This window comes from Trematomus bernacchii, unplaced genomic scaffold (genome assembly GCF_902827165.1).
Source record: "Trematomus bernacchii unplaced genomic scaffold, fTreBer1.1, whole genome shotgun sequence".
NCBI classification, from domain to species: domain Eukaryota; kingdom Metazoa; phylum Chordata; class Actinopteri; order Perciformes; family Nototheniidae; genus Trematomus; species Trematomus bernacchii.
Genome location: NW_022987899.1, coordinates 4328117 through 4338442, shown reverse-complemented (window position 1 = coordinate 4338442; position 10326 = coordinate 4328117). Strand labels below are relative to the sequence as shown.

Sequence of the window (10326 nt, the reverse complement as noted above, 5' to 3'; positions counted from 1 at the left end):
ATTGACTGTATGGTGTAGTGTAAAATTACTCGGACTGTGTTTTGAAAAGTGTGGTTTGCATCAAAGAGGAGGTAGAAAGAATGAAGTCCCACTCTGTCAGAATAAAAGTGCATCAAACATCAGCGAAATCAAAGTGAACTCGACAAATAGAACTCACAGTAGATCTACATACAGCTCTGGAGACCACTGCAGCATTTTCAGTGTCTCTGGTTTTACTATGTACTGTATAGGTATGTGTTTGAGTAAAATGATTTTAAAGACAAGCAGAAGTTAAATAGCTTTTTTATTAATTGCTAATAGAGAAAAAGAAAGAGGAACCTTCACTAACGTTAAACACACAGTAGCTGCATTCAATATCCATTAACCTGTTAAACCCTGAGCCTGTTTTTCAGGCCTCAGGCTCGAAAATGACATGCCCAGAACAAATGACTATATCTTAACTTCTAAAAGGGGTAAATTAATAATCTTTTTTCTCAAAGCAATTATACACTTGTGAGTTGGCTGTAGAAGTCAGAATCAATATAGATGTTTTTATTTTAAAGTAAATTCAGATTGAACATAGTAAAAAAAAGTAAATTATAGTTTCCGTCTAAAAATAAAACATTACTTATAGCTGAGTTTCTTCCCGCCGGCGGGGGCAATCGGGCTTAAGTGGTTAAGAAGGTCTGAGACAACAAAATACACAGAAAGAAAAAATAAAATATCTCTAATTATTCCCGGCCAAACATCCGGCCATAGCTTGTCTCCATCCTCTCAACCCACCCTCCCCCTACCATCTACCCATACGGTTCCCCTTCTACCTCATACTGAGCGATACACCTCTACATCCATTCATCCCTTAATCCTTACATCCCGTCATCCAGATATCCCTTCATCCATTCATCCCTCCCTTCCCTCATCCCAACATCCCGTCATCCCAACATCCCTTCATCCCTACATCCCTTCATCCCTCCGTTCCCTCATGCCTTCATCCCTACATCCCAACATCTTCTGCCTGTCACCATTCATATTTAACTTTCATATTTTAAAATGTCTAATTCTAGGAATTATCTGGGGGCCCGTAATCAGCCCGAGCAGATCATGCCGGAGACGGAACCCCCACTCTGAGTCTCCCACAGCACGTCCTCCCAGACCAGAATATCTCATCACCCCCTCCATATCAATTAATTTGTTACTTCGTGCAATAAAACTACAAACATCACACTTTTTTGGCGTGGTCCCTGCTAATGAATTATCCATTACACCTCATCTATCTGCCCCAGCTTTCATACAGTATGTATTATATCAAAAGTATAATTGACCTCCTAGCATGTAAAATAGGTGATGAGAAATACATGGATACAATCGCAGATCTGCTTAAATAGAAACACTGTTCTCTATCTCCGCAGGGTCCAGGTATGAGTAGGGTAGTTCAAGATGTGAGTTTCTTGTTGTTATTGCTTCACTGAGGTACGACAATGCTGCTTGGAATTCCTTTATCATCTGCTTAGGCTCAGGCTCATCAAATCGTTGCTCTGGGTATGTTCCCAAGGGAATCTGCCAGAAGGATGAAATCAGGAAACAAAGTTTGTGGTAAAAAGAACAAAACATCAGGATAGGACATCCTTCTGTAAGTATTTATGACGCCAAATTTACATAGTCTGCGTATCTGTCTGAAAGCAACCAAGTAAATGCTGCTAATCTGACTGTATCGCCAACATTCGGGAGGGTCTCCAGGACCGTCTTCATGCTTGACTGTCCCTTGGTGGTTGGAGGAGGTTTGCGCAGACGGAGCGTGCCGTTGGGGGCCCAGGAACTGTAGTCATACTAAATTATGAAAAAAAACATTATAGAAAAAAAGGCAACCTTTACTCCATTGTAATGCTCAGCTAATGTCCTGCAAACACAATGGTTATTGTAAAGGAAACGAAAGCAGTTGGCTGGTCTGCTAAACTTATACTTGATCAATACATATTCTAATGCCCCAACTCTACCTGCCCACTGTTTACGGCAGCATGTTGAACCGTCGTTGTGAAGACCACCATGGTTGTGAACTTGACCACTTCCTCGACAGTATGAAAGGCTGCTGGAAACCCTGTTGGCAGCACAATATGTTCATAACCACATCATGGGTTTATTATTGTCAATCACTATGTGTATTAAAATATACTATTATAATATGTTTTATATTTACAAATGACTTCAGAATATGGGAAAAATACCTGATGCTTTGTTTCCTAAGAAGCCATGTGTGAAGACCTCACTGATCCAGTCCTGCAGCTCAGTGTCTCTATGCACCTCACAGTCTGAGGGATAATAGTGCTCCACTACTGCCTTCACAAAGCTGGTAAACACAAAACAGTTGTATTTTTAATAATATGAGTGCCTGAGAAAGTCTCTAATGGTTTTTGTACAATGAATCACTGTGGACAGTCACAATATCTATGAATAGGTAAAACCTTTGGATGATGTTCCACAGCTTCAGGCCATCATCTCTGTAGTAAAAGTTGGGGATAGACTCCAGTCCTCGTGCAGCGATGTTCTCCGGCAGACAGAGAGAGCTGTAGGTCATTTCAGAGAGATCCCTTCTCATGAGCTCCATTAGTCCATCAAGTCCAAGTGAACTCTAACAAATCAAAAATACACATATACCATCAGACACATTAATTGACATCAAATTAGAAACCATCCAAAACGGCCTAATCTAAGCTGCAAGGTGTGGTATGAATTTTATTTTATTTATAGTTGTAATAAATATATCAATTTTAAAAAGCCTTACCTTACTTAAAGACCCATCAGGTCCTAGAAGTAGGCGGGCTCTAATGTTTATGTGAAGAGTGTGCCGGAAGTGAGGAAACAGCAGCTGAACAGACAGAGAAAAAATAAATAAAAGTCCAAATAAGATGCTTGATTCAGCAGACAACAGGCAGAACATCATCAGTGTAACTGAAGGAACCTATAAGCAAACACAACTGAAATAAATTACAATTTTTGTATTAAAAGTTTGACTTCTTCAATACATACAAAAATAATGGTTCATAAAACCATATCCACAGACGATCTATGAAAAGTAAGTAACCAAAAAAACAGTGAATGACAAATAACAAAACAATCTTCAAGTACAATCAAATATACAAAAACAGTGAGACACACATGTAATACACACATGAAAGTTGTGTTTCATGCTTCAAAAGATGTGTTTTAGATGTGTGCAACATCTTCACGGATACCTCTCACCCCAGCCACAACCTGTTTGCACTTCTGGCATCTGGCAAGCGTTTCAAAAAGGCCTTTCTTAGAGTACTGTAGTTTCCTTTGGAATTCACATGTTGTGTTACGTTAATCTCAGCATAGTCACATACTTTGCATTCAACCTCGCAAAGTAATGGGGTTTAATCAAGGAAACTTGTTTGCAAGCATTCCTCTTTTTATTGTGAAAATGTCCTGTCTCAGCTTTACTACCAACCATCTCTAGTATAGACATAATGTACCATAAAATCAATCAATACAAATTATAAGCATTATTTCAGAACAAGGGAATACAAAAACCTGCACTACCTCTGTTGTGTGGAGTACTTATACCTTGTACATTGGGTGAATCACAGGGAAGCTGCGGAGAGCTGCAAGAGCGAAAACCTCTGCCAGAAAGTGAGTTCTCATGAGGTGATGGACTGATTAGTGATCCATGCAATCTGCATTTTTAATGAACATCTTGGCTAGCAGCCAGTCAGTTTCTGGATCACTGGGCAGGAAGATGGGGTTCATCTCAGATGGTTGTTGATTCAACTGGAAATTGATAAGAAATTGATTACTAACTCTCCCTTTACGATACCTCAAAGACGGTTTTCCATAGACTGACCATGGTAAAGACCCATAACATTACATGCTGGCTTTTAAATAGATTTTACAGTACCTGTATTGCAATTGGCATCAGTTTGTTTTCTGGGTTCACATTGAGCAAACAGAGACCAGCAGTCACATGCAGAGGTTCACCATTATAGGCTGCGGGGGGAATTCCATCCATCTTCTTCTGGTCATAAAGGAACATGTTGCCTTTCTGGAAAGACATCAGAAAGAAGTGTTTAAAACATCGAGAGGTATCGCAGAATTGTAATAAGTCAAGGAAGTATGACAGAGGGATGGTAAATGGACAAATCGTGATTCAGAAACAAAGATTACCATCCATTTAAAGTTAATCTTCATTCATACCTCCATTTCCTTCTGCAGAGAGCTTCCCTCTTCCAGGAACGGCTTCACCATTTCCTCTGTGACCGGGAAGTTTGTGGGAAGCTCTGAGCAGCGCTTTATAACACCGGGGTTGACTCCATTCAGGAACTGATATCCATAAAAGTCATCTTCCATCCAGTGGTCTGCAACATTTTATTATATTATGATACAGATTATTAGAAGCCTCAGCCAAAACCAGATTATCTTTTCAAAGTGGTCAGCATTGTATTACATGTGATGATAGCCCATTACGTCAACTGGCTGGGTTGATATTTACAGTATAGAATACCAGAGCCCAGTTTGTGAACATTAAGGTTTTTTCTTTTACAATAGTGGCTTATTTCAAATGAGTCCTCTCACTCTGACCACTAATTTGACGTGAACCATAAATGTAAAAGGCCATTAGATTGTGTTTATATCAGTGTTGCACATTGAGAGTAAGAGTTATATAGATCACACGTTAAAGGATTTGGCGACTCATTACAAAAATGTGGCTTACTGTATTACAGATCAATATAGGTTTAAGGTATTTTAAAGGTGTTGAACTAGTGTGGTATGCATTTGCGCAAAGTCTTGCACTAAATTATGACTTAAAATCGAAAGGGCTTACTTGATGATGCAATCTGTTATGTACAGACAAGTGCAGATGTTTAACTGGGTTTCACTTACTGCCCCTGTTTGAAAGTCGAAGCCATAGTTGTCCATCAAAGTTCGCTCACTCTGCCCCTCAGTTCCAAATAAGGTGACATAAATGTAGTCCGATGTTCCTGCATATTCCACGTCACCCGTTGTTATCTCTAGCTTGTACTCAGCCATGGTCACCTGTGGATACTGTTTGGAAAAATAAACTCATTTGAGTCTCTTGATTTACAGAATGAAGGCTCCAATACGCAGCAAAACAAAACAATGCTGACATTGCCTGTGCATTGTGAACCTTCTTTCATGAAAACATTTTAAGTTGGATACAACACATTTACCCCAAACATTTTTTTTTCTGAAACTCGAAATATTTGTCCACAGGCATCCAAAAACCTTATTATTGTGGCAGTAGCCGCAGAGGGGAGGATAGCTGAATGTATTTGTTTAAAGTTGGTTTGATTACACCCAGGGGCGCTCCTTGCGAACAGGCAAGGCAGGCAACTGCTTGGGGCCCCGGACCAGAAGGGGGCCATTAAGAAGGTCCACAGCAACGACAACATGAAACACCCTTTAATTTACAGCAACGACATGTCGGGAAACCCCCTCAAGGCGGCCCCATGCATAGAGCGCCGTAAAATGCTGCTTCTCATCTTAAGTTTTGCTGTCGGCTGTGTGTGGTGATGAAAAGCTGGTTCGAGGGGCCCCCCCGTGAATGTTTGCCTAGGGCACCCTCCAATAAGCAAGGCAAAGCAGGGCTAAGTATCAATATGCTGGCAAATTGCAGAACCTTTCCTGAAGCGAGCAATGTTGGTGTATAGGCTACTGCCTGAATAAGCTTAATGAAAGACAGGTTTTCCTGTAAATTAAATCATGTAAAATTCTTAATATGTTATTTTCTAAGGTCACATTGTTCTGTTGTCTTGCATAATACACTTCAGTAAAAAAACATCTTAGTTTTAAAAAATGTCTCTTGGATTTATTTGCATTGCATTGGATATTGAGTTAATCCAAAACTGACAGAAAGTAATCAGGTTACATGTACTGTATAGTGTATTTTGTTATGAAATAATTGCAATGGGTAACATTGTACAAGTAACTCCCCCAACTCTGATAGTTTACCATTATAAATGACATCAACAAAAATAAAGAGAACATCCTTTTAGCAGTAATTTAGATTTCACTCTCTTCACTTGACTTTCACTGCATTTCTCAAATCAATGCAAAACAAAAACATTACAACTCTAAACGAATCATTTGCAAATCCTTTTAGTATTCTTTGTATGGGTCTAACTGGAACAAAGAGCTTCTTACCTGTTGCTGCCTCTACGAGCTATCATGCTGTCGGAACGTCTGGTTTTATAGGAACCGATTAATTCAGCCCGGAGGCTGTTTTTTATGGCATTTAGCCATGGGGAAGTTCCCTTTGGAATAACAACAGCAAGCACATACTGTAATTTTACATTAATTACTATTAATTTAATGATGTTCCAACAGAATCAGACATCCTTTATTTGTCCCACAACTGGGACATGTACAGGTGTTACAGCTGCAAAGGTGCAGTGCAAAAAGAAAAAGACTTGTAGACTAGTAGAAAAGGCATCACATATTAATGTTAATCTTCCCATATGGACAATATGGGATATCAACAGCGCCCTCTGCGACTGGATCCTGAACTTCCTGACAGGCAGACCCCAGGCAGTGCGGGTGGGAAACATCACATCCTCCACCCTGATTCTTAACACCGGTGCCCCTCAAGGCTGCGTGCTCAGCCCTCTCCTCTACTCCCTGTTCACCCACGACTGCGTGGCCACACACAGCTCCAACACCATCGTGAAGTTTGCTGATGACACGACCGTCATCGGCCAGATCACAGACGATGACGAGACGGCATACAGAGAGGAGGTCGAAAACCTGACATCTTGGTGCCAGGAGAACAACCTCCATCTCAACATCAGCAAAACAAAGGAGCTGATTGTGGATTACAGGAAGCAGCAGGGAGAGGGACACGCCCCCATCGCCATCAATGGGACTACGGTGGAGAGAGTCAAAAGCTTCAGGTTCCTTGGGGTCCACATCACTGAGGACCTGACATGGTCTCTTCACACCACCACCATCACCAAGAAAGCTCGACAGCGGCTCTTCTTCCTCCGCAGGCTGAGGAGGTTCAAAATGGATTCCAGGATACTCTGCAACTTCTACAGGTGCACGATAGAGAGTATCCTCACTGGCAGCATGACGGCCTGGTACGGCAGCTGCACCGACCTCGATCGTAAGGCTTTACAGAGGGTGGTGAAAACTGCACAGCACATCACCAGGACGGAGCTGCCATCCATGGAGGACCTTTACTCCCAGCGGCTCAGGAAGAAATCACTACGGATTATCAAAGACCCCCATCACCCCAGCCACAAACTGTTCTTTCTGTTGCCGTCTGGCAGACGTTACCGCAGCATCCGGGCAAGGACAAGAAGATTCGGAGACAGTTTCTTCCCGCGGGCAGTGAGACTGTTAAACAATTGAACTGTTGAAACAACATCAAACATTCAACTGCTACTCAGTAGTATGTATCTAATACCTAATATATATATATCATTCCAATAACTTGTATATAGACTCATACTGCACTATTCCACATCATAACTTTATTTCATTTTTATAACTATTACTATTTTTGTATTGCTCTTGCTCTTATTGTTATTATGTTATGTTATTATGTTGCATTGTTGGAGAAGCCTGTGACATAAGATTTTCAACTGCATAATTACTCTGTAGCTATGTCAGATTGACAATAAAGAACCTTGAACCTTGAACCTTGAACCTTGAATATATATTTTTCTTTAAGAAAGAGAGGGGACTTATCACTGTTACTGATGTCAGTCCTCTCTGGTGTTTGGAGTTATGTCTACACCTGTCTGCAAATTAAATGTATTTAAGTATTCTGAGGCCCAAGTGAAGGTTACAAATGGGGGATTCAGCACCTTCAGATCTACAGGTTTAATGACAACTGTCGAGGCATCCGGGGAGAGGTAAGAAAGCTAATGCTATGCTAACTGAGTGCTAACAAAACGTTGGCATATCATGCACAAGTAATCTCCCAGTATATGTAAATATACTGTTTAAATTATATTCTCAGTGTAGTAGTTTGTGTTACTGTAGTTCCGCAGTAAACAGTCAGACGGCTGACATCCAACACATTCAGTTGGCAGGGTTGCCAACTTTGGGTACCTGGCTGGAGTGAGATTTTGATATCATAGGTTTAATTACACATATGCGCACTAAATGACTGCTATCGTGTCAGTAGCGGGACCTTAGCATATATATAGGATATATATACAATATATACAAATACACAATATTGGACACAGACTATAAAGGGCACAAAGTTTCATTCACTAATTAAAGTCAAACACATGTTTGTTTTCACTGTTTTATTGTGTGCATAGGCCTGTCGCGATAATCAATTAATTGACTTATCGTACGATAAACAAAAAATGAACTCGATAAATTGCCATTTACATGAGGATGTGACAGTTTGAAAGGATGTACTTGAATTATTATTATATATTATCATTATGTCAGTGGTCTAAAATGGTCATACAACGGTGCCGACAATATTTATCGCAATCATTTCCGGGAAAATGTATCCAACAAAATTAATTATCGTGAGAGGCCTATACATGAAACACACACACACAAACAAATCTACAGACTTACTCCAAACTGCCAAATATATTAATTAACACACTCTCACTCTCATATACTCTTTGACTCTATTTTGGCCTAGTAGAACAATAAGCAGCAGACTTTTACTTTTTTATCATTTCTACTGGATCTTAGATCTGCGCATGCGCAATACGGGTCGGGGATTGACCAACCGGTTCCCACTGCTCTGCTGTCTGTTAACTTTGTTAAGAGTGGTGGGGGCGGGTCATGGGGGCGGGGAGGGAGCGGGGAGGGAGCGGGGAGGGAGCGGGGAGGGAGCGGGGAGGGAGCGGGGAGGGAGCGGGAGGGAGCGGGGAGGGAGCGGGGAGGGAGCGGGGAGGGAGCGGATCGACAGCTTGAGCAGCTGTCAACTCAACATTGAAAATAACCAACCAAAAACGATCGCCGGTTCATCTTGTTTTTGGCGTGAGAATAGTTTGGGCAGCGTGAGAGCGTGAGATTGAGAGTGAAAGCGTGTGTCACACGCCAGATGCGTGAGAGTTGGCAACCCTGCTATTGGTAATGTTTGCTACGTCTCCCTCGTTTCCCTGTTAGTTTAAAATAATTATATGTAATCCTGTGGTTCTTTTTTTTGTTTTGTTCGTTGGTCATTGGATTGGCTGTTAAAGCCAGCGTCATAGCAGTGCCTTCTGGCCATGATTAAAACGATTAAAGTGAAAAAGTTGCAGCTACTCCGCTAACTTTACAGGTTAAGTTAATAGGTTGTGGTCTCTATCCTCCAAAGATGGTCGACTTTACGTTTATGACGTCACATTCCCGTCTACATTGCCTACTAGATGTATTTCCTGTTTTGTCCTCACAGAATGAGTAGAGGATACTTTTATTTTGTTCCATTTTTACACTGTATAAATATAAACAACTATGCTATCATAGTAATACCATGGTTGCGGTCGAATACTCCAAAAAAACAGCTCCTAAGTTCTAACCCTATCGTCTATTCCTTGACCTCTGAGTGAAACGTCACGGGGTTAAGGGATAGTGGATAGGAGAATTCAAAAGGATTTAGGAGAAGAGACTGCGGTACTTTAGAGAATCCGACTGCACTTTCACTATCCAACGTGTTTATGATGCGCCAGCGGAGGTCATAAATGTGCGCCTGCTGCTGTGGGGAAACTATGGAAACTACAGTTTTCTATACAGCGGACTACAACATGGATGTTTAATAAGAACGAGGGACTACTGTAAACTCATCTAGAGACTCTGCACCGTGCTCTGATGATGTTGTTTTATGCTTTATGAACGGGGACAACAGAGAAACATATTCTTCATGACCAAAGTTGGAATTGAAATAAAAAAGGAAAGTGAAACTTATGCTCGTCACCCTCTCCCTCCGGTCCACATTAATACAAATGATCCCAATACGTATGATTGTATGAAAAGACCTTAAAATCAATACAAATGTATTTATTATAAACGTTAGTCCTTAACATCTATCACTGTGTATATCACCATTCAAACATCTTTTAAAAGTTGAACAAACCCCACACAGCTCAGTAAAGACTGTGAAATGTTGACTTTATTTGATCATTTCAGTAAAAACTAACGTTCATATTTCTCTTTTTGATTATAATACTGATGAACGTTCAAAACAAAGCACTTTGGCAACTTACCACATACGTTTTAAAATGCTTAATAAGCACCATAACTTTCATGATATCATTTCTCGTTCATAATCGGTTGTTTCCGTGAACGGCCGACTGTTGTGTGACGGCAAATGCGGCGGCCGCAAGGCATTGTGGGGCAGCATTTTCTCCTCTCCTT

The 10326-nt window shown here is 40.8% G+C and overlaps 1 pseudogene; it reads right to left on the bottom strand.

Annotated features, from left to right (window-relative positions):
* Positions 1 to 1310: 1310 nt before the first annotated feature.
* Positions 1311 to 5022, bottom strand: LOC117469970 (annotated as a pseudogene).
* Positions 5023 to 10326: the final 5304 nt, after the last annotated feature.